This window comes from Sinohyriopsis cumingii, chromosome 1 (genome assembly GCF_028554795.1).
Source record: "Sinohyriopsis cumingii isolate HCF-2022 chromosome 1, ASM2855479v2, whole genome shotgun sequence".
Classification (NCBI taxonomy): Eukaryota; Metazoa; Mollusca; class Bivalvia; order Unionida; family Unionidae; genus Sinohyriopsis; species Sinohyriopsis cumingii.
This window is the reverse complement of record NC_142961.1, coordinates 14,940,459-14,964,905: the sequence shown is the minus strand read 5'-3', so window position 1 is coordinate 14,964,905 and position 24,447 is coordinate 14,940,459.

Genomic DNA, 24,447 nt, shown 5'->3' with positions numbered 1-24,447 from the left:
CGACGACAAGATTCTAAGTTTCGTCAGTGGCGGTCCTAAAAATTACGGCTACGAATACCGGGACAAACAAGAAGAAGTGCACACGACGTGCAAAGTGAAAGGACTGACTCTGAATTATCGTACCAGTCGAGTGGTCAACTTTGGGGTATTGAAAGAAGCCTTGCAATCGGGAGAGGATGGAAACTTTAAAGTGACCACCTACCAACCCAACAAAATTGTACGTTTACCCACTCACCACATCGTCAGTCGACCCTTGGAAAAAGTCTATCAAATTGTATACCAGAAGCGAGTTCGACTTCCCAATCATTTCACCTTACCGTACGGTCACGTCGGTATTGGTCTGTATATAAAAAGGAACCCTAGGCAAGATCGATAGTTCATTGTGACTACCAAGACCAAGCGAACAAGATGAATACTTTGAAAGAGGCATCGTTCCAGTTTGGGGATTGTAAAAAAGTTGTATCTTCCTCTAGTGTGACTAATACTGGATGGATAAGACCCATGCATTGCGACGGAAAATGTCCGGAAGGAAACTGCGATTGTCCATGTGGTTACCATTGTAATTGCGTAACGGAGTTTGCAGACGAGTGCGATTGTGAGCCTTGCGATGGGACCGATGCTGTACCTTGTGACCTGAGCGATGCCGTAAAGCATCATGGGAACTTTAGTACCCCTACCCCTATCATGGAAAGTGATGCTGTGCGTGTCAGACCTGTGGGATGCGAAAGTGATGCTGCTCGTCCTCTTGGACATTTTACTGGGTTTCGTTTTAAAGGGGAATGTCCACCTTCACGTCTACCCCCTTACGGATGTCATCCAGCCCTGAGCAAACTCCTACCTATGTCACTTAACCCTCATCGAAACGAACCTGTGAAAAACGAATATTCGTTTCCTGTGCGTTTGTCGGAATACTGCGACTTTGAAAATCGTCTTCAATCGTTCAAAGGAAAATGGCCAAAGTATCTGGGAGGACCGACCCCCGAAGAATTAGCCAGAGCCGGATTTTTCTACTTGGGCGAAGGAGATAAAGTCAAGTGCTTCAGTTGCGATGTGACACTTCACCACTGGGAACCGCAAGATTCGGCCTACGTAGAACATGCTCGATGGTCACCGAATTGTCATTACTTACCCTTAGTGGGACCGAGACATTGAAGTAACTTCTTACCATAATAATCTGTTCATGGATACTTTACAAGAGAACATTCGTGCTTTGCCTGTGGAGTTGAGAGAACGCATTTACCGAGAGCTGGTCAAAATACAAGTGAAACGTAAAGAACAATTGCATCCGTTACGTCACCGGTGTTTGAACCACTGGTACCTGAAGGCTATACAAGGATTGATTCAATTGAAAGTGTTCCATCGGACAGACATTGATCAACGATCCTCTAGTTTTAAAAAGGATTGGTTTGGTATGGACGATTCTACCTACATCATTGTAAACGTACTGCATCGAATTCCAGAGGAAGAGTTAACGAATTACCAACATCTTGAACACAATGTCAACTTAGTGAAAGAGGAAACTTCTGAACGAATTGTAATGTGCAAATTAGTGACTCAACGATTTAAATTCGACACTGAAGTAAAACCATGTTTGTGCAAACAGTACATTTCTTGTGTCAGACCAAAGAGGATTTAGTATGACCTATTCATGGATACTTTGCTAGAGAACATTCGTGCTTTGCCTGTGGAGTTGAGAGAACGCATTTACCGAGAGCTGGTGAAAATACAAGTCAAACGTAAAGAACAATTGCATCCGTTACGTCACCAGATCTTTAACCACTGGTACCTGAATGGTATAAGAGAACTGATTCGTCAGAAATTGTTTCAGTGGTCAGACCTTGTTCAACACTTTGAGTTAGTGAATGATCGAAATGTTCATTATTTTGGTTACTTCGAGATTCACCTACAGCAATACATTGAGGAAGACAAGTTAAAGGATTATCAACATATTTTACGTGGAATCTACTTAGAGGAAGAGGAAACTTCTAAACGAACTCTGAAGTTTCGGTTACAGTATGCAAGATTTAGATTCCCTACTGGAGAACGAAGATCTCTGGCTAGAAAGTACGTGTATTGTTTCCGAAACAAAGAGACTATAAAAACAGGCTGCCATGCCACGACTTATGTCACATGTCATCCAACAGATTCCGTGGAAGGAACTCAATGACCATATTCAAACCGTGGATCATTACCATCGATTATTACAAGAACTGTATCCATTCAATTTGGGACGACAAGTGGTGTGTGTCTTAGTGACTTGTTTTCTGGGATTTCGTTTACCAGCCGATTCTTTGTGGACTCTTTACGATCAGTACTTACCACCTCCATGGCCTTAAATGGTCACGAAAAACTCCTTTTGCTCAAAGCCTTGCGGTTTCATCTGGATACTTCTCGACCTCAACAGGAAAAAAAGATTCGTCAACTTTTAGCTACCCAAGACGTGTATGACGATGTGTGTGTAGCTTGTGACTTACACCCTCATTGGACAGATGTTCGTGACTGGAAAAAGGGGGGTTTTGAGGCTTGGACCCAAGAAGTGGCCCAGTATGCACAAGAGTTGTTCAAGGAAAAAAGTTACTTTTCAACCTGTGTTAGTGACGGTGCCAGAAGAACCCGTCACCGAGAACAACCACTCGCTTCAGGACAGGACTGTCATGGACATTCCTGAAAGGTCATTCCGGGAGGACACTTGTGTGACAATACCTCATGTAGAGACTGTAAGAACATTACACACTGTCCCTAGGACATCTTGGTTACCCAAAACATGTTGTACAGACACTTGTTTATATTCCACTTTGATCGCTTTGCTGTGTTTTATATTCCTGTACATCACTATTTGGGTTGTATGTATTTTTGTCTTTCGTGTTCATATTTGAAACATTCAATAAACGTGTTCTGAAAAAGTATATAAACTCTTGTCTTGTTTGTTTTTCGTGTCACAAGTGACATTTCTCACACCATGGCTACCTCTGCTGTCTCTGCTCCCTCTTCCTCTACTGTCAAAGTCATCGACGAACACTTAGATCGTGCCAGTTGGGAGGCTTTGTATCTTCGCCATCCCTTTAACATGCTCATTGCTGGACCTAGCGGTTCTGGCAAAACCGAATTCGTCAAACGTTTGATCGAACATAAACATCATTTGATCGATCGGCCCCCTCAACGGATCGTGTGGTGTTACAAAGAGTGGCAATCGGCGTACAGCCTCTTGCGAGAAAGTCAAGGCGATTCCATCGTGTTTGTGGAAGGCATTCCTAAAGAAGACGACGGCATCGTCTCTGACTCCCGTCAAACCCATTTGGTCATTTTCGACGACATGTTAGGAGAAGACGAAGAAGAAATTAAATTGTGGTTCACGCGCAAAGGGCATCACCGTAATGCCAGTGTCATTTACATCACCCAAAATTTGTTTCAACAAAGTAAAGCCCATCGCACCATCAGTCTCAATGCGCATTACGTGGTCTTGTTTAAAAGCCCTCGAGATAAATCGCAAGTGCAAGTCTTAGCCAAACAGTTAGGAACGCCTTGGCTGACTCAGGCGTACGACGATGCCACTCAAACGCCACACGCCTATTTACTCGTCGATTTGAAACCTACGACCCCCGAGGATTTGCGATTTCGTACCCACTTGTTTCACCACTGGTGCCAAGACGGAGGGCCTGTCCTGTACACGTCTCCGTCCTCGACTTCATTTCACTCCCCATGAAAAAATCTATAAAAACCTCAGACCCTTTTTCGTCTGTCTCACACAGTGTGAACATGACGTCCCTTCAGTCGCATCTTCCCGTCAAATTGATTCGTGCCTTGTATGGCATCAGTCGAGAAAAAGATCCACAAACACGAGCCCGTGTCTTAGAAGCTAGTCTCAAAGAAGTCTTACGATGGTTCATGGTGACGGCACGTCAATTACTCCAAGGAATCATTCAGATTCCTCACAAAACCCAACGCTTTTTCGATCGAAACAAAGTCGCTTTGGTCCAACTGGCCGATCCCCGCATCGACACTCAAACCAAAAAACAAATCATTTTGAAACCTGGAGGGAGCGGTACTCTAGGAGGGGTCATCATTCGCTCACTCTTAAGATGGGATCCTAATGCCCCCAAAGTTATCCCTAAGACAAAAGTCCAACGAAGCCCCAAGAAGAAAAAGACCAAGTCCCCAAAGAGAAGAACTTCTCCAGTGGCGGGACCCTCCTCTTACCAGACACCACCCCGGAAAAAGAAAAGAAGCCCCCAGAAAAAGAAACAGAGAAAAAGTCCTCAGAAAAAGAAAAGTCCACAGAAGAAAACTAGTCGCAAGAGAGGCACTGCGGCCAGGACGCAGCCTTACACTCGCAAACCACGACCTGCCACGGCAGTGACTGCGTCTCCAGCATCCTCACGTTCATCCACTTCTCCGTTGATGACACCCAGAACTGAAGAGTACTTGGAGACGTTGATCACACCAAGAACTTCTCCGTTGATGACCCCCAAAAGAACTTCCCCAGTGGCAGGACCTTCCAATTTAGTGGCAGTGGCTGCTGCTCACAAAGTACCTTCTCCCAAAATCAAAGTCCAAGAAAGATCGGGCATGTTACAAAGTTTACTGGATTTGTCCAAGCAAGAACTGGCTCGATTTAGTCCGTTGCGTACCCCTGCACGACGTATCATGCCTGTCATGAAGTTGATACGCCGTAAAGACAATCAGTGGCGACGCGTTCCAGTATAAAAAAGGCCTGTGACCAAGTAGGGTATCAGTGTTCTTTTGGTGCTCCTAAAGACTCAAAGATGTCACCCTCCAGAAAACCCCAAGGAAAGAAAAGGAAAGGACTGCCACCACGTTTAGCCAAACATGGGGACCTGTTATCTGTCCTGTCCAAAGCTTCTCCACCCCTACAAAAAAAACTCATTCAAACGGCCTCCAAAGAGGTCATCGATACCGTGTGCGAATGTTGTTTGAACGTTTTCAAAGGCACGATCCCTTTGTCCAAACACCAGAAACAATACTTAGGCAAACATCGTCACGTTCTTCGCCAAATGGTTCAAAAGAAAATTCCCATTCGTCAAAAAAAGAAGATGTTGGTTCAACGTGGAGGCATTTTGCCTCTCTTGTTAGGCCCCATACTGAAAGGAGTCTTGGGAACCATGTTGGGAGGACTGGTGGGAGCCAGATAAAAAGGCCTTCGAAAGTCCCAAGATCTCAGAATCGACCGCTGACAACCCCATGGAAGGACGAAAACTAGCTTTAGTGCCTTACAAACGATGGATGGAATACCATCGGTGGCAAGAACAACGCACCCCGCATTTACCTCCCAATCCCAATTTGAGCGAGATGTCCCAGTTACAACACGAATTGCAGTCCTTGATGGATCGCCAAGATTTGTCCGAAACAGAAAAATCGCAAAAGTACGGTCAACTCTTGCAACGACTGCAACTCTTTCACCAGAAAGCTTTAGACGAAACAGCTTTACCCACTCTGAAAGATTTTAAGACCTTAATGAAAAGACCAGCACCATCATCATCATCATTACCACCACCAATACCATCCCCAAGGGTCACCAGAGATGCTACCCCACAAAGACCTGAGGAAGAAGAGATGCACGAAGTGTTTCAAACACCGTCAGCAGCTCCCATTTCGAGTAAGATTGCAGCATCCTTGTTGACCCCGTCCCCCACACCCCAACGAGAAGAAATGAAAGCTTGGGTTAAAAAGATGATGTCCACACCTCCTTCGACAGAAGTGAAAAAGAAAGAAGGGAAACCAGAAGTGAAAAAAGAAAAGAAAACCAAAGCCATTCCATTGCCACCTCCACCACTACCTTCGACTTCTACTCCCGTAGCCCATCGGACACGTACATCTGTTTCCAAACCACCCTTTCGACCCACCCAAAGTAGCATCACCGAAGAGTGGGTGACTTATTAACACAAAAAATGGAAAAACTCTTAGCCAGCATTTACTATGATCCCTCGCATCCTGCAGGTTACGCAGGAGTTCAAAAATTGTATCGTGCTGCCAAAACGCGACTGAAAAGTCTCCGTTTACCTCAAGTGCAACGATGGTTACAAGAACAAGCTACCTACACTTTACACAAACCCATTCGACGCAAGTTTGCCAGAAGTCGCACCCGAGTGGAAGGCATCGATCATCAATGGCAAGCCGATTTAGCCGATGTCTCTCATTTGGCCAGCTACAATCGTGGCTACAAATATTTGTTTTGTGTCATCGACGTCTTTTCCAAATTTGCCTGGGTCGTGCCCTTGACTTCCAAATCGAGCAGCGAGTTAGTGCGAGCCCTGCAACGGGTGTTGAAACAAAGCGGTCGTCGCCCTCTTCGATGGCAAACGGACAAAGGCACCGAATTTCTGAACCAAGCTTTCCAAAAAGAATTAAAGAAACGTGACATTCATTTTTTTACCACCGAGAATCCCGAAACCAAAGCCAGCATCGTGGAACGTTTTCAACGTACTTTGAAAGAACGCATGTGGAAATATTTTACGCATCACCACACTCTGAAGTACATCGACATCTTACCGCACCTGGTGCAAGCGTACAACCAATCTTATCATCGAAGCATCGGACGTGCCCCGCAAGACGTGACTCCCGACAACGAAGTGTTGGTGTTTGAGCGTCTGTTTGGTACGTCCCCGACGAGGGCTGTCCCCGAGAAAAGTGGAGAGTTGACCGTAGGAGATTGGGTGCGCATTGGCAAAACCAAACGCACTTTCGACAAAGGTTACTTACCTAACTGGACGACCGAATTGTTTCGCGTCACTGGACGAGTGCATGGCCGTCATCCTGCCGTCTATAAATTGGAAGACATGAACGGAGAAGTACTCAAAGGAACGTTTTATTTGCCCGAGTTACAACGTGTCACCAAAAAAGAAGACGACGTGTACGAGATCGAAAGCATTCTCGAACGCAGAACCCGTAAAGTGGGCAAACGACGTGTCAAAGAAGTCAAAGTACGTTGGAAAGGATATCCACCCAGTTTCGATTCTTGGATCGACGCTTCGCAAGTCATCGACTATAAAAAGAAGAAGTGACCATCATGCCCTTTCACACATCAGACGCAGCTACGTCGACCACTCCTTCTTCCCCTAGTTCTTCTGTGCAAGATTTACAAAAACAACCCTTGTGGGTGTGGTGTGGAGAACGTGTGCCTAAAACGCAAATCGTCTTTTTCTGCCAAATCTTCGTGGTGTATTGTGTCATCGGGGCAGCCATCGCCAATTTGAGTTTGCAACAAGGAGACAAACAATTGTGGACCATTTTATTGAGCAGTTGCATCGGTTACCTGCTTCCTAATCCCTCCCTGAAATTCTCCTCGAACGGGAACGTTGTGTCCAGTGCCAGTGCCAGTCACCACTCCAACAACATCAACCACAACCAGAACCCCATTTTGGGCGGAGACACACCTCTGACATCCACTAATATTCCCTCGGACAGCCACAGAACTCTGGAATTATGAGTCACCAAAACCAATTTTACTTAACCTTACCCAGTGACAGTTCCATGGAGGTGTTTCCCCACAACACGTTGTGCTGTTACACGGCCAAATTACCTCAAGCCATCCCCTTAGATCACGAAGCCCATTGGGAAGTGGCTTTAGTAGAAATGATTCACCCGACCCAAGTCCTCAATGTCGTTGCCAATCAAAATAAATTTGATGTGGAAGTTCATGACGTGCCATTGCAACAGGAATTGGATAAGAGAGCCATGTCTGACGTTAAAAAAACCTATAATGAGAAAACTCAAAAGTGGACCTACCACTTGTCCATTCTCCCAGGCTATTATTTCAGTGGTCATCATTTGGTCAGCGCCATAGCCTCCAAGTTTAATGGCGTGTTTGGGAAAGCTTTTGAGCAGATCAAGAACAAAAGTGTCACCATGGAGTACCACAAAGTAGCTCGTCGCTTCTTGATGAAATTTGAGCAGAGTAAAATCGTGACCATTTTATTTTGTCCTGAATTGTTTGACATGTTGGGCGGAGACATGAACATGAGAATGACCATGCTCAAGAAAAACGAATTACCAATCATTCACGACAACACGACTTTTGCCCAGTATTTTCGTACCCCGGTAGAACTGAACCAAGGACTGAATTTGATCTTTGTTTATTCCGATGTGGTGGAATACAACGTGGTGGGACACACCTCCGTGCCGTTACTGCGTGTCATTCCTTTCAAAGTGGATTCTGCCACAAACGCTGACGAGGAAGGTGGAAACACTTATCACGTCCACCGCGAATTTGTCCATCCTCACTATTTGCCGGTCAGCAAGTCGTATTTGGACACGGTCAACATTACTATAAAAGGAGATTTGGGACAAAATATTCCATTCACCAAAGGAAAAGTCACGGTGAAACTCCATTTTCGAAAACGGTTCTCTCACGACTCGTAAGTAAGTCATGTATCCAGTGTACCAAGGGGTGGCTCGACAGCGAGGACACGGTTTAGGAGACATGTTAAAATCGGCCTTTCGTTCGGTGGCCCCGGTGTTGAAACCGATGGTGACACGAGGATTGCACGCCTTGAAAGATGCAGCACTGACACAAGGCAAAGAATTTCTCCAAAATGTCATCATCGACAAACAAAACCCTAAAGAAGCCTTCATGAGGGCAGGCAAAAATGTCTTGCTGCAAACGGGCAAAGACATTTTGGGCCGACGAGAGACACCTATAAATGCCCTGCACGCTACCGAGTCAAGCATTCAGCAAGGACAAGGCAGAAAGAGACGACGAAGAAGAAAACACCCTTTCACCAGACTTCAAGCGAGAAAGGCCAAGAAAAGAAGAACCGTTCGAGACTTAGACGTTTTCGATTATTGAGACACAAAACAAAATGATGCACCGAGAGTCTTGCGCCTGTTCCAAGACGGAACTGGATCTGTTTGCCATGCCCCCCACCATGATGACCATGCAAGAATCCCAATGGGTGGAATTTAATCCCATCTCCTCACTGACCGATTCCGCTCCCATCGAGTTTGAAATCAAAGGACAGCCCGAAGATTACATCGATCTGAATAGCAGTTACTTGTACTTGAAAGTCCAAGTTCTAAAAAAAGATGATAAAGGAGTAGAAGACGATGACGATATAGCTCCCGTCAACAATTTCATGCATTCCTTGTTCAGCTCAGTGGATTTGTACTTGAATAACAAACTGGTCAGCAGCAGCATGGATACTTACCCTTACCGTGCCTACCTGGAAAATCTCTTGACGTACGGAACAGATGCCAAGACAAGTCATCTCAATGCCTGTGTGCTGTGGGTAGATGACACACGGGACAAGTTCGACACAATAGATAAAAGCAATGAAGGCTTTGAGGCAAGAGAAGACAAAATCTTAAACAAGAAAAGTTTAGAACTGATGGATCGTTTGCATTTGGACATGTGGTTGCAAGAGAAATATTTGCTATACGGGGTGAATGTCCGCTTGAGACTGAATCGCAGCAGTGCCACTTTCCATTTGCAGGCTGCTGATCTTGCTAAGGCTCCTAAAAGCATAATCCAAGAAGCCAAACTCTACGTACGACGCGTAGAAGTGTTACCTAAAGTGGCAAACGACATCAGTCAGACGTTGAGCAGAACGACCGCCAAGTATCCCATCCGACGCGTGGAAGTGAAAACGTTCACCATTCCCGCTAACCTTCAATCCATAACCCAAGATCATCTGTTTCAAGGACAGCTACCCAAGCGTTTAATCCTTGGTATGGTCGAGAATGAAGCCTTCAACGGAGCCATCGCTAAAAATCCTTTCAACTTTCAACACTTCGGCGTGTCCAAGATCGAAGTCAGTCGCGATGGCAAGACCTTGTGTACCCGACCCTTTGAACCTAAGTTTGGTGACGAGAAGAATTACTTGAGATCGTACTTGTCCCTGTACGAAGCCACCGGCCAGTTAGGAACCAACACCAGTCACGGCATTGACTACGACGAATATGACGGAGGCTATACTTTGTGGGCTTTCGATTTCACTCCAGACCAAGGGAGCGACGAGGGACATTTCCACCCTATAAAATCTGGCCAGATTCGTGTGGAACTTCAGTTTGCAAAGCCACTGGACAAGACAGTGAACGTCATCCTGTATGCAGAATTCGATAATACCATAGAAATCAACAGTTTGAGAGAAGTCATTCTAGATTATTAGAAAGCCATGGAAGACTGTTATCCCTCTTTACCTAGTGGAGAAACTTTGGAGATGGAATGTAAGGAGACCGTGGAAGGAGAAGAATCTCAAGACAAAGACGAAGAAGTTTTGATGAAGTTGAGATGGCCAGAACAAGAAGCCCATTTAGTCTCCTGTTTTGCCAAACACTTGGTCGACAAAATGACGGAATTGATCAAGAAAAATTGTTATGGATGTCAAAACGATCATCCCAGTCAAATTCAACACGATAAATGCCTAATGTTAAGTCAAGAAGAAAAATTGGACGAGTATCTGGACGAAGCTTGGAGTCTCATCTCAAACAAAGACGTGTTGCACCAGTGGTATAAAGACTTGCGTGAACATTCTTGTCCACCATTAACCACTCAAGAGATCCATCGTATCGAAGCTCTCCTAAATCAGAGTGAGGAAACAGAACGAATAACGGTTTATTCGTCAGACATTTTCAAGCAAAAAGTCAGGATCGAATTGACGACTTATTATTACCTGTGAAGAAGAAGAAAACAACACAAATGGATACCTGGGAACTTTATTACCTTTTGAACCACAGTTCGTATACGTCTTCTTGGAATCCTGTCGTCTGTGCTAAAGATGAACTCCCTCATCGCAAACCTAAAGACCATCAAGCTTACGTGATCAACACGGACGACAGTCATCTCCCAGGAACCCACTGGGTAGCCGTCTACTTTCCTCAAGAAGGATGTGTGGAATATTTCGATTCGTACGGATTGCCCCCTTTGGAAGACGATATCATCGACTTTATGAGAAGAAATGCTCAAACCACCCGATTCAATAATGTGAAATTACAAGGCACAGATTCCTTGGTGTGTGGACAGTACTGTGTGTATTTTCTGCATCATCGCAGCCTGGGCTATTCCTTAGAACATTTAGTGACTCATTTCGATCCTCGTTCTTCTGCTAGAAACGATGTGAAAGTAGATCGATGGTTTTGTGACCATTATGCTTATCTTTTGTCTCAAGCTAGGAAACGTAGTGTCCATCAATGGCCTAATGATTTCCAACAGTGGAAATCACAATTTCATTCACAACGTTGTCAGCCCTGTTTAAAGTAGATTGTCCATTGAGAAAAAAATGTTTGTGATTTGAAGAAAATTGTTTGATGTTATAGTGTTGGATTATTGTTAAAAATGTTATTGTTTAGTGTTAAGTGATTTTTGAATAAAAAATGTTGTGTTTTGAAAAAAATGCCTTTGTCTTTTGTTTAGCTATAAGAATGTTGGATTGATGCTCTTTCATTTCTTACTATCCCTCTCATGAACGTTGCGGCTAGAAAACCGTGTGGGGGATGTTTTCCTTCACGTCCGCGCTTTAACTTTAAGAACCGGTTTGTTCCCAGTCTAACCATCCATTGTCGACTCATCCTCCTACGAAGATGTGCTCCAAACTAGCTAAGCTCAACGAAGCCTACGTGAATTTGCATAGGGTCAGACACAGTCTGATACCGAAGCCAGAAGAAATAGAGAATGTGAGAATGTTAAAAATCACTGAAGACCTAATAGAAGAGCTCTTCAGAGAAGAAGTGAACAGGGAAAAAGAAGAATGGACAGAGAAGTACAGACTTCAGAGACAGCAGCAACAGCAGCAACAACAGCAACAACAACAACAAGAGCAGCAGCAACCTGAAGCTGACAGAGGCTTTGTCGATTGCCGTATCGACACCAAAGAGTTCTTCTTCTCTTTCCGAAGAAGCAGACCTATTGCCAGAAAGTCTATCCTCAGAGGACATCGCATTCTTAGAAACTAAAAAAGAATGCCATAGCAAAACAAAAAAACAGCCCTTTTCAGGGCTACCCAATACTCTAGAAAAGAAATAACTATTAATTTGCCAATGTGAGTAGGTAGAGTAGTGTGAAAATAAACACTAACTCATTTTCAAAAAATTTGAGGGTATGTGTTTGTGTATAGGATTGTGTGTTTGTGTGTTTGTAAGTGATAAAGTAGGATGGTGTGGATAGTAGATTAAAATGATGTTTTTTGGTGTTTGAGGTGTATATTTGGGGTTAGATTGGATTGCTTTGCTTATGTGGATAGTCTATTGAAGTGATTTATAAAAAATTTTAAAATAGTGATGGGTAGCATAAAAAAGTGAGTGAGTGTTTCTTTTAGGTCCGCGCGTTGTTGTTTTTTTGGTCATGATCTAGGTAAGATGAATTTTATGTTTTAGGGGATGTTTTCCTTCACGTCCGCGCTTTCAGTATAAATTGAAACTCACTGGGCAGTCCAGCTACCCTTGTTGATTGATCAACACCAAAAAATGAACACGAGACTGGAGAAACTGTTGGAGCTTCATGTGCATCTGGAATATGCCAGGCGCATATTAAATGAACTGGCCGCGGAAGCCATTGTCGAGGAGGGAAGAATAAGAGAGGAGGAAAGAAGAAACAAAGAAGAGGAGGAGGAAAAGGAGAGAAGAAAAAATTTCAAAATCCCAGAGAGCGAAAATTGGGATTCTGAAGCAACATATCCTGCCTCTGCTCTCTCCCCCCAAAAGGTAAAAAGTAACTGGGGGATAAGATGCGTATGTGGCGCCAGGCCTGGAAGGTGCCACCATTAACCAGGTGCCCATGAAGTTCCAAACAAAACAGCCCTTTTCAGGGCTACCCAATACTCTAGAAAAGAAATAACCATCAATTTGCCAATGTGTGTAGGTAGAGTAGTGTGAATATAAACACTAACTCTTTATTAATAGTGGAAGTGTAAGTGTTTGTGTGTTTGTGTTTGTAAATGATGAAGTAAGTTTGTGTGAATAGTAGATTATGGGTTTCTTTATTGTTTCTTAGAGTATGTGGAGAGTATAGTTTGGGCTTGATTATATGAAATGAGAAAAGTGGGGATGTTTTCCTTCACGTCCGCGCGTTATTGGGTCATGATCTAGGTAAGATCCATTTTATGTTTTTTAGGGGGATGTTTTCCATCACGTCCGCGCTTTTTGTATAAGAACCCACAGTATTCGTGGTTCAAACCATTCTGCAAAGAATAAAAAAAGAAGATGGCTTCAAACCACCTTAACAAAATGGAAAAATTGCAAAACGTCATGGACAATTTAGGAATGTTTGAGCAAATGTTGGTTAACCTAAACGAGGATCACTACTCATATAGTCCCCATAGAGTGAAGATGGAGATAAACAATTTACGAAAAATGAAGGTAATCATCAGTGATCTGTTGAAAGAAATAAAGGAGGAAAAGGAGGATGAAGAGGAAAGGATAAGGATGAGAGAATGGAACGAAAAAATTGAAAAAGAAGAAGAAAATGAAAAGAGGAAGAAAGAAGAGGAGGAAGAGAAGAAGAAAGAAGAGGAGGAGAAGAAAAAAAAAGAAAGAGAAGAAGAGTGTAGGAGATAAAATAAGAACTTGGTGGAGGAAAAGAAGAAATTAGAAGAAGAAAACCCAAAGGCCCTTTTCAGGGCCAGCCATATTTCTCGAAAAGAGATAGTCTTTGAATTGCCTACCCCTTTTTTAAAAATTTTTTTTAAAAAAAATCCCATGTTAAATTCCCCTTGTCCGTAGATTGTCCCACGATTTATTCCCATGTTAATTCCCCTTGTCCGTAATCTGACCCACGATTTTTCGCCATGTTAAATTTCCATTGTCCGTAATCTGACCCAGGGGTCCCTGTAATGCTAATTCCCATTGTCCGTAAAGTATCCCCTTTCACTACTTAGAAGCCTTGTCCCCTTTGCCCCTCTTTATGTTGAGGTTACATCAATTTCGTCATTAACAGGTAGGGATGTTGTTATGATACTTGCAAACAAAAAGGTGAAAATGACGAAGTACAAATAGTTCGTAAAGGTTACTGAAGACAAAACAACCAGTTAATCATTTAAAGGTAAGGAATAAGAAGAGTTACGTGCCCTTTGATCCAAAGCTCAAGATATGCATAGCAATGAAGCAAACTATATCAAAGATGTAATGTGGATGACGATGTATATTATGTATTCATTACCATAATTATCAGCAAACCTTGAATAGTAATACAGTTCTTCCAGTACAGAAATTTCCTATGGATTTTAAATCAAAACCCCTGAATTTTATGGATTATTCACATATTTACTTGTTCCAACTTAAAGCCTAGGAATAATTCATTCTAAAATGATAGCTTGAAGTCGTCAGTTACAAACAAAGACATACAGATGACAAGTACCCTTATAAAGGAAAGAATGTGTATTTTATGTAATGAAAATTATATTCATGATGTATATCGTTTTGTTATATACTTAAGTGTGAAATATAAAGTCATATCGGCGAAATTACTATTTTCTCAGTCCTATATTTTCACACGTGAAAAATATATCCTTATATTTTCACATGTAAAAAATATAAGATTTCCCATCAGAAATGCGACGCTTGATTGCGTGCGCCTACAAAATTGTACCTGCAACAACTTAGTGAGCTAAAAGAAATAAATATAAACTGCCTTACATTTTGGACATGGAATTAATCCTTGATAAAGAAATTTGACCAAACGCAGTTTGCCTCTCTTTTACGTTATTTCCTCTTACTTCCTTGAAAACACCGACAAAAACCCGCTTTGATGATTTCCTGAATCGGACTTGTTTTTTGTTTTTTTCCAGATATGATAAGTAGTTTACAAAGTGATAAAAGTTTAATTTACCGCGACAGATTAGGTGAATCCAATTCTACCGCTTCCCACAGGTGCTCGACGTGAGCTTGCTGTTGATAAAAAAGATAATAATCTGAAGGAAAACATCATACAGAGTGGCACAAATAAATACCTTACATTACCCCGATGACCCGTTTTGACATAGGACCTGTTCTATCACATATATGAGAGAGAAAGTACGTAACTTCCAAATACTTGGTTCCACATATGACCCTCGATTCCCTTCTGATTTTTCCGTCGTTAAAAGCACACGACCATACTCTATGACTTGTTTTACTCTTGAGATATTTTTCTCTTCATCAAGCCATCATTGACTTTTCTGTGTTGTACCAAACTGAAGTTACGGGCTCCGAAACGTGCGATTTTCGCGAATTTTGCCTGCCGGGACAATGCCGTGCTCAAGCGACAACCGGTGAAAAGAGCTACATATACCATAATTGCGACTCTACAATAATCCCTTCTTTAATTACAGAACAGTGGTAGATGCAAAAGTTTTTACTTACCGTTAACTCTGCGGCATGATGCCCAGTGCTAGACATCACTATAAACTGTCACGCTGCAGACATCGTAGCGATATGACTGAAAACTTGTTAAATGTACGGTAAAAATCCAGATCTCACACACACACACACACACACACACACACACACACACACACACACACACACAAACATTAACTCGATTCAACATTAGGAATCCTGTTCCATGGAAGAATTAGACATTGTCTTCTTCACTGCACACATCGTATACAAGCAACTCTCATTTGCAAAACATGTACACTATGGGGCACACACGTCAACGGCGAAATATGATTGGCTCGAAAAGTTATACTTAAATAACATACATGCATCAGAGGACCGTTTCACGATGTAGACTATTTGCACCCAGGCAAAAATAGGTAATAACATGATCGCATCATGTTGGAAATCATTTGAATGTGTTAAATTAATGAGAGTATACATTAAAGAATAACCTTTTGAGCCAATCATATTTCGCCGTTGACGTGTGTGGCCCATAGTGTACATGTTTTGACGCTTACTTTATGAAACAAATGATGGCATAACAACCCGTCACACCACATTGGGCGGCTTCGTCCGGCATCTTAATTAGACATAAATATTGTCTTTACGACCTAAAGTATTATTTATTAGGAAGTATCAGTGAACAGTCGTGAGATATTTTCAATTCTGTATATTTGAATGTATATGATTTTTCAACTTGTGTATGTTATATTTTGATATTTGCATGCTTGGTAGATTTCAGTTACTTGCAGTAATTGTGAAGCAGATATCGGGCAAAATATCTTACCTGAGCGAAGTTAGTTATTGTCAACAGGTAAGTATTGGGTTAGGAACGTGTACCATCTGTCAATTGTTTATTGCGAAACGGCAAGTCATCAGAGAAGAGATCGAACAGATGATTGCTCTGGAAGTAATCGAGCTCGCCGATTCTCCGTAGCTCTCTGGTAGTCCTAGTGCAGAAGAAGTATGGCACATATCGGTTTTGTGTCGACTGCCGGAAGCTAAATCAGGTGACGCAATTTCAAGACGAAATGCTACCTGATCCAGAACATATTTTAGCTTTTGTCTCGAAAGCGAAATATTTTTCGAAGTTCGATTTGTCAAAGGGCTATTGGCAAATCCACGTAAGGGAGGAGAATAGGGCAAAGCTCGCTTTTGCTAATCCCGATGAGACCTACCAATGGTTAGTCATATCGTTCGGAGTCCAGAATGCGCCCAGCGTCTACACTAGAATGATGCGGAAGTTGGTGGAACCCTTGCGCGATAGGGGTGTTCACAACCTTATGGATGATCTCTTGCTAGCCACAGAGACGTGGGGTGAGCACCTACTCTGCTAGCTGACGTTTTGGAGCGGCTATGTCAGGCGGGATTGACGTCTCGCACTTCCAAATGTTACCTTGGTTTCCGGACGTTGTACTATTTGGGACACACCCTGAGTCAAGGCATGCTGTCTCCATTGAAGTCGAAGGTGGAGCAGCTGAGAAACATCGCACTCCCTACCACGAAAACTTAGGTGAGTTCATTCCTGAGATTGGCCGGGTATTACAAAAAGTATGTAGCCAATTTCAGTGCGATTACAGGGCTGTTGTCTGACCTGACCAGGAAACAGGCCCCGAGTAAAGTTATTTGGACGGATGTGTGTGAGCACGCTTTCCAAATGTTGAAGGATAGGCTGTCATCCGACTGTGTTATCCGTTTACCGGATCAAAGACTTCGTGCTCCGCATTGACGCATGTGAGCAGTACTACTACAAGAGTACGAGGGGACGCTTTTTCTTGTCGTGTACGACAGTCGGAAACTGTCTGCTGACAAGAAGAACTACTCCATATCGGAGAGGGAATGCATCGGAATCGTGTTCGTGATATCACGGTTCGAGGGATAGTTATACGGGAGGGAGTTCATATTAGGGACCGACCACCAATCTTCGCCTATCTCGCGCAGGCGAAATTGTCGAATGGACGCTTGGTGTGATAGTCGCTGTTCTTAAGGGGCACTCACCAGTTGTTATGTACTTTTGAAAGAGTGACGTATATAAGGTGAAGTTGTTTGCATTTAAAACATCCACAATGGAGAGAATGTTGGCATACATCTATGCTACATTAATGTAATGTGGATGATATTTCTTTGGATATTGTACTTTTGGAAATTGTACATGATCTAAGCACACTGCTAACTAAAATGACTGCTCGCTTGTGCTAAATAATCAGCCTGAATTAGTCTAAAGTACACTATACATAGCAGCTATTAAAATAGGGAAAATGAAGTTTGCCAGACTAGACAATACCAGCTCTGAAAGTGCAACGAATGAATTACCAAATATATAAAATGTAAAAAAAAATGTTATCGGCTCTGTTTTATACAATTTACCTCTGAAGTTCAGGAAGTGAAAATGACCAAGTGAAGCTAGCACTTTTTTGAAAGGTGCACATCTGGAGTAAGGCCAGGCTGTATACTCTATAACCCATATTACACCCATCAATCATACACCAATATAAAGGGAATTAAAGATTCTTTGAATCATACCTAAGATATACAAGGTCTTTTTTAAATAGCCAGTATAACCAGTGAGGAAAGCCTTGGAAATTCTTTTTTCTTTAAAATTCTAACCCTGTGCAAAATACGAAACTGTAGAGCGCCACCTTACGGCAGTACCAGATGCAGATCAGATACGTGAAAGGAACCGAGAACGCAGGCGCCGATTTCATGAGCACTAAAGCTGAAATGGCATAGACCGCTCTGTAGATAATCATTTGTTGTGTGTATATTCTTGTCCGTAGTCAGCGGGTAGCGTCGGTATGATTTTGTTTCTTTTATTGCGTGTAGTAACGCACATTTGCATTTAGAGCAATTTTAGCGACCCAGCAATCCCGATTTTATTCTCAAGCGTTGGGGTGGTGGTGGTGGGGTGTCACGTTTGCTCAGTCCCACTTCGTAAGTCGTGTATAAACTAAGGTATTATTACAAGCCATGGTTTGATTTCTGAACATGTTTGCAGGCTAGAGTTAATCTCTTACGCAAGGTTACCGTGACCAGAGAGACAACCCGGCATCTTGAATGGGCGCAATGGCGTTAGATCGAGCGACTTCCCACCTATGTGTTACAAAGATCAGAGGAACCGCGAGGAACAGGGCTTGTACTAAGTCCGTTCCCACGTGGACAGACAGCGAGAAGGACGTTGTCCGCAGAGTTTGATAGGATCGGGTCAAATCGACATCTAATCGGAATTGAGACAGAGGGTGTGATAACAATTTCGATCCGAATTATAACTTCTAACTAGCAAGCGAAAATTTAGTCTCGCCTAGGAAGATTGCTGAACAATATATGGTTACTCCGAGATAACCACTCGCAATTTGGCGGTAATAGTTAGAGAGGAGATTCAAAGGAAAGACAAAGATTCGCAAAAGGAAGCTTTTTGGGGGACAGAACCTTCGGTTCAGTTAAGTCCCGAGTCTCTAAGAGGAAGACGGAAGTGCGACTAGCAAGGCTAGTCGGTGGAGAGAGTCGAGGAGGAGGAGGAAAAGGAGTCGAGGAAGAGAAAGTGAAGAAAGAGGAGGAGTGTAGAAAAGTCGATGAGTAGAAGGAATTTGGAGAAAGTCGGAGGAAGAGGAGAAGGAATAGGAAAAATATGAGAGAAGAATACCCAGACGAGTAGAATACAAGGACAGGTGGAAAGCTATCTCACACTACTAATCAAATGATGCAATAGGCTATCAGAGGGTCCAGCGGAAGGAGAGTACTTGTGAAATTCTAATCATTTGACTATTGAATTGTTAGTAAACTGTTATGCGTTGAATTTCACATTTTTGTATAGTCAATCATTTAACCGTCGGCATTGCTGACTGTTGGCTCGGAGCTTTACATCTGTCTTTTACTAATTTAACTTCCAACCAAAATCGAGCCTGAGTGGGACTCCTGTAATAATTTAAATAAGTATTAGAAGCACCCCACCCCACACGTACCACAGTGACGGCATAACAACCCGTCGTGCAACATTAAGCACTGTTTTAAGTCCCCTGGAAAGCAATCCTGCTGCCTCTGAGGCTGATAAAAGATTTATGTACAATGTCTTCAATGTTCAGAAGCAGTTTGATTTCAACTTATGTTTGGCTAGAAAACAAACGTTATTCTTGTTGTTTGGTAAAACACTTGGATAGCGTATCCAACACTCCTTAAAGAAAACGTTAAAAGCTCACGAAGTGTACATTCGATAGACTGAATAGGAAGAAATTTTGGGATCTTCAAATCGTTCGGGATTCAGTTAATTTTAGTTTGATGTAACATGACATTGCAAAGTGAATTCTGTCTTAAGGAATTATATATTGGACTCTCTCTCTCTCTCTCTCTCTCTCTCTCCAAATGGTCTCGCAAAACAGACGATATTTAACACTGACTGTACTGTAATAGACTGTACCATTAACTAGATATGTATTCAAATTCGTGGAGTCCTGCTTTGTACAAGTTTGGGCTTTGGATCTTAGACGAGGTTTTGTGATCATTAGCTTGGAACAAGATAGGTTAAAAATTTTGTTTTGTGTAAACTTGCAAAACTTAACTTTATTATTTTTGTATTGTTGGAATTAAATATATACCTTGTTTCAAAAATATATTTATATGAGTCAGGCTACGTCATTGATGTGATGGGGCAAACATTGATTCTGTTTAAATGGCATTGAACCTAGGTACAAGATTCTGAAATGTGTTGATTTACCTGTAATATTGCTATGATGCCTTATAAAAGAATAAAAAAACTCAACCTGTTTTAAAAAACGCTTATGGATAAAAATAATTATTTACGCACGACAAGGTAATTTCAAGAAGATGTTTGAACAGATTCCGTCACGGTTAATCAGTATACATGCATGTAAAAGTAGTAAAAGTAGGTCTGTAACCAGTATCCGGATAATCATTGTCTGATCGAGTATTAGCGATAACCGGTTAAAAATGTAGTCATCGGTTAACCGACAACTCCCTTTATCGCCTTGTAACACCAGACGTATTTAGTATGCTGCAGAAACGTATAAACAAATCGAAAGTGTGAAATAAAGTTTTCACTTCAAACCTTTGTTCTTTAAAAACGAGCATTAGTCCTGAATTGGAACATTGAAACTCATCTGCACCAGAGGTATCCCAGTTCGATACATGTGCCGTGGTCTGTTATTCTAAGATATAATACCACAGAATAATACAAATATTCAATTTCCTTAACTTCACGAAAACTAGTACACACATTCACACAAATATACCAACCCCTATTTTCTTCCAAGGTGAATCCTACGGATCATCCCTCGACTGTATGGCGTCTGAAGCAATTCAGACCACATCGGGTATTTACGAAACAACGATTGACTGAGCAGTTGCAAAGGCATCGAGGGAGATACTATTTAATTCTTAAGTTCCCAGTTAATACTACAATTAATTCAATCCTAGAAATAGCCTAGGTGGTCTGAAGAGATTGCATCTTCATTTTTTGAGGAGAGAGTTTCGACGAATAGATTCCAGCAATTGTAACGCATAAAGTTCATTGGATTTTAGACACTAGAAATGCTGTATTGTAATTCTTGCCAGTTCTCGCTTTTTACTCAGGTGTTTCTGACAGCGATTAGTCAGTAAGTGTTGGGTTCATGTATTAATGGTAGCCGAGTTTAGAATTTGCTAATAATTTTGGTCAAGAAATAAATACCAATATCTAAGACACTAGTTGTTTCATAATTGCTTTACTATATCAATACATGTTAACACAGCCCTTTGCTATAATGATTAGTATCTGAATGTTTGGGGGTTGTCCTTTCAAAAAGCATGTCATTATGTTATGGCTGACTACGTATATTACAGACTAATGATGCTGAATTATGTGGCAAATAACTCGAAACGGTATCTATACATGTAACCAAACAGCCATTGTGCGTATGCGCTTGAACTAGACACTGAAGCTTGTACATGAAAGCCTCAGTTGTAATGGCTGACTATGGTAACACCTTGGGAATAAGCTGTGCTTTTAGTAACTTAGTAAATGCTACTCAGATGTTACTCATAAAATGTTCCTCTTTCACGATAAATCTTTTCTGTGCAATAAAAACGATGATTAACTTTTTTTTTAGCAAGTAGTTTCCATACAGTAAAGTTCTTAACAAATTAGATTGTCAGGTATGATAAATATGAGCTTGATATAATAATTAAACAATTTGTATGCCCTGACACATCTGTGAAATGGCCTATTATTATAAAACTCTTTAGAACATACGAGAAAAGTTGTGTTACATTTAAACCCTATCGACACACCATTGCTCTAGAAACGATTGCTGACAGGAGAGATGCAGGTGGTGACTTGCTCGTGTTATGTTAAGATTAGGAAGTATACCGGTAGTATAGGAAATTTTAGCACTGATGTTAACTAATGTTGTAAACTTACTGTTAGATACGTCATATTAGCATTTCATAAAGCATGGAATCACTTTTTACATTCTGACAATCGAAGATGTAGTGTTGAGGTAAAATTCGACCTGAAATACTTTTTGGGGACCTGTTTGTTGCTCCTTATTAAGCCGTGACGGTTGCGCTGAGAACTGCGACTCTTAACACATGTTTTGTGCTATAAATCAGTTGTTATACTCAGTGAAAAACAAACTGGTTGTAAGGAAATGCAGCGGATGTCGATCGTAAGGAAAGATGTATTTCATCCGTTCAGATTGATGGAAAGAAGCCCATAAATTTACCAATCAACGTTGAGCGAGTTGTAATGAGGAGAAGAACAAGCGTGTGCTGATTTTATGGGAGCAAAGCTCTTGAAAAACTCGCACGACAGATGCAATTGAATTGAAAACTAGAGATATTGATTTTAGAAGCCAGGTGAGTAGGTTTACCTTTCATAAATTGGAATTGGCAATGGTCGATACACATGTTACTGAATAAAGCGTAAACACTAGAAATAGTATGATCCAATTATTCTGTTATTTATTAACCTCCTTGGAGGATTTAATTTTTACATTTTGTTCACTTAGTCATTTTTATGATTGTGGGCGAGAAGTGTCAATGACGTCGTTGTAGAACTTAAACACCGCATGCAAATGTTATCAGAATTTACTCGAAAGATAGAAACTAAATTAGCTTAACTGATCGGTATTAACCTATGTTTCTTAGCTAGCAGCATATATTTTAAAGTATCATTACACTAACTACAGTGAAACAACCAGTCAGCAGTTAATGCATTTAAATGCAGAGCCTATGAAAATCATTAGTATTCTGCAGTCCGAAAGAAAATCATCACTTTTCTCCCCGATGTTTCAGGAGTCTTGCTTATACATTTGAAGAATGTTATGTATCCGAACAAGGCAGCAAAAACAAAAACCTTGATTCATTTGAGACACAGCGTTTTTTTTAAAGAAAGCATTGTGCAGTACATAAATATATCCCTTTGATTTTGATCCCCCCTCCGGATTATGTGTTCTTGTCCCCTCCCCGGGAAAAGTTCGTCCATAAATCTAGCAATATGAATTTTTTCGCATAGAAACAAATATGGGGTTTGTCTTGTTACGAAAGGTAGGTTTCATTAAAAGATATGAAGTTAATGTGTTTCCAGAAAGTTCGTAAGTAGTATAGAGAACGATATCTCCGAGCCACGGAACTATCCCCTCCCTTCGCAATTTCCTTTCATTTTTAAAAAGGCATTACCCTGCCCTCCCATGAAAATTTGTTTGCTTACAAACAATTACCAGTCACTGGAATGAAACACATATCAATGTTTTTACGGACAACACCGTCACTTAACTATTACAATCTTTGAAAACATTTTAAAGACAATACCCAATATTGGTTTTCTTTTTGGACCGCATGAATAAAATACTTGCCGATATTTGTCATGATTCCTTTAATTTTGTCCTCGAACCATTCTGTGCTGATTTTCCGCAGAACATGTCGCGTCTCCACCTACTATTAAACCTTTTACAAATTTTGATATCAATAGAGCAAGAATTGCTCATGTTATATATACTTACAGCTGTAAAATCAGAGAAATTGTAATACCTTTCACCTTGAAGAAGTTGTCAGCCTTTCACCTAATTTAAATTTTTCTCTGAATGTTTTAATGAATTTTTTTTATATTATCCTTAGACCTGTTCTTTAGGTCTGTTAAAAGTCCAATAATTTGTGGCAAATTTTCATTGTTTTGCTGTCTTTCTTGCATTATAGTTTTTAGTTGCATTTGTTTATTGGCTGGTGTATATGTTTACATCCTCTGTTTGCAATACATTTGAAAGTAGGACTATGTATTCCAATTTTGAATTGACCACTTCCAAAGCATTTATGTAACTATTTGAACCTCTTTCTTCTCGCGGAGAAAATAAGATACTCTCTGCACGTGGAAGTTCTCTACTTACAATTGTTTCGTGTTAGACATCGGCTATAGTATCTGTTTTTTTAAATAGTTTCTGATCAAATGATTTTCATTTTCCTCACATGTCTCCTTTATGGCGCTATATAGCATTACAGTGCTGGTGCGTCGAAAAATCCACAGTCAGTCAATCAGTCAATCAATGATCAATTGGTTCATTGGTGTCAGTTACTTGCGTTTCTGTTTCAACTGGAATTTGTATTGTTACCTTTTTAAACAGTAGGTTGTTATATATATTTAGATCGTGTTTCTTAGTGTCTCTTAGGTCAGTAACTATCTCATTATAATGGGCTTTTAACAAATGTTTAACTCCCTCTGATATAGATCTTTAAACCTAATTTATTTACAAATTTAGAACCGCCAGACTTAGTTTGATTTACCTAATTGATTACAAAGACACTTTAATATTACGTTAATTTATTAGTTCAGTTTTTGCGGACACAATATATATTTCATAATCCCTATTTCGGTACGCAAAAAAACATTGCATCTATGTTTACAAGTTTTTCATTGTAATTGATTTTATTGTACTTTCTTTTGGTTATATTTGACTAGGATTAAATTCTGTGAGTCTTGATTATTGAGGATTTCTCAAATACCTCATTAAAAAAATTAATATTAGTGAGAGGCTCTTAAATTGTTGCATCGTTAACTTATTTATTATAATCATCTTCCATTTAGTAATCGTTAGGCACATTAAATTCTTCAAATTCTCCGCCATCCCACCCAGCCATGTTCCCACTCTGTATGTGGATTGT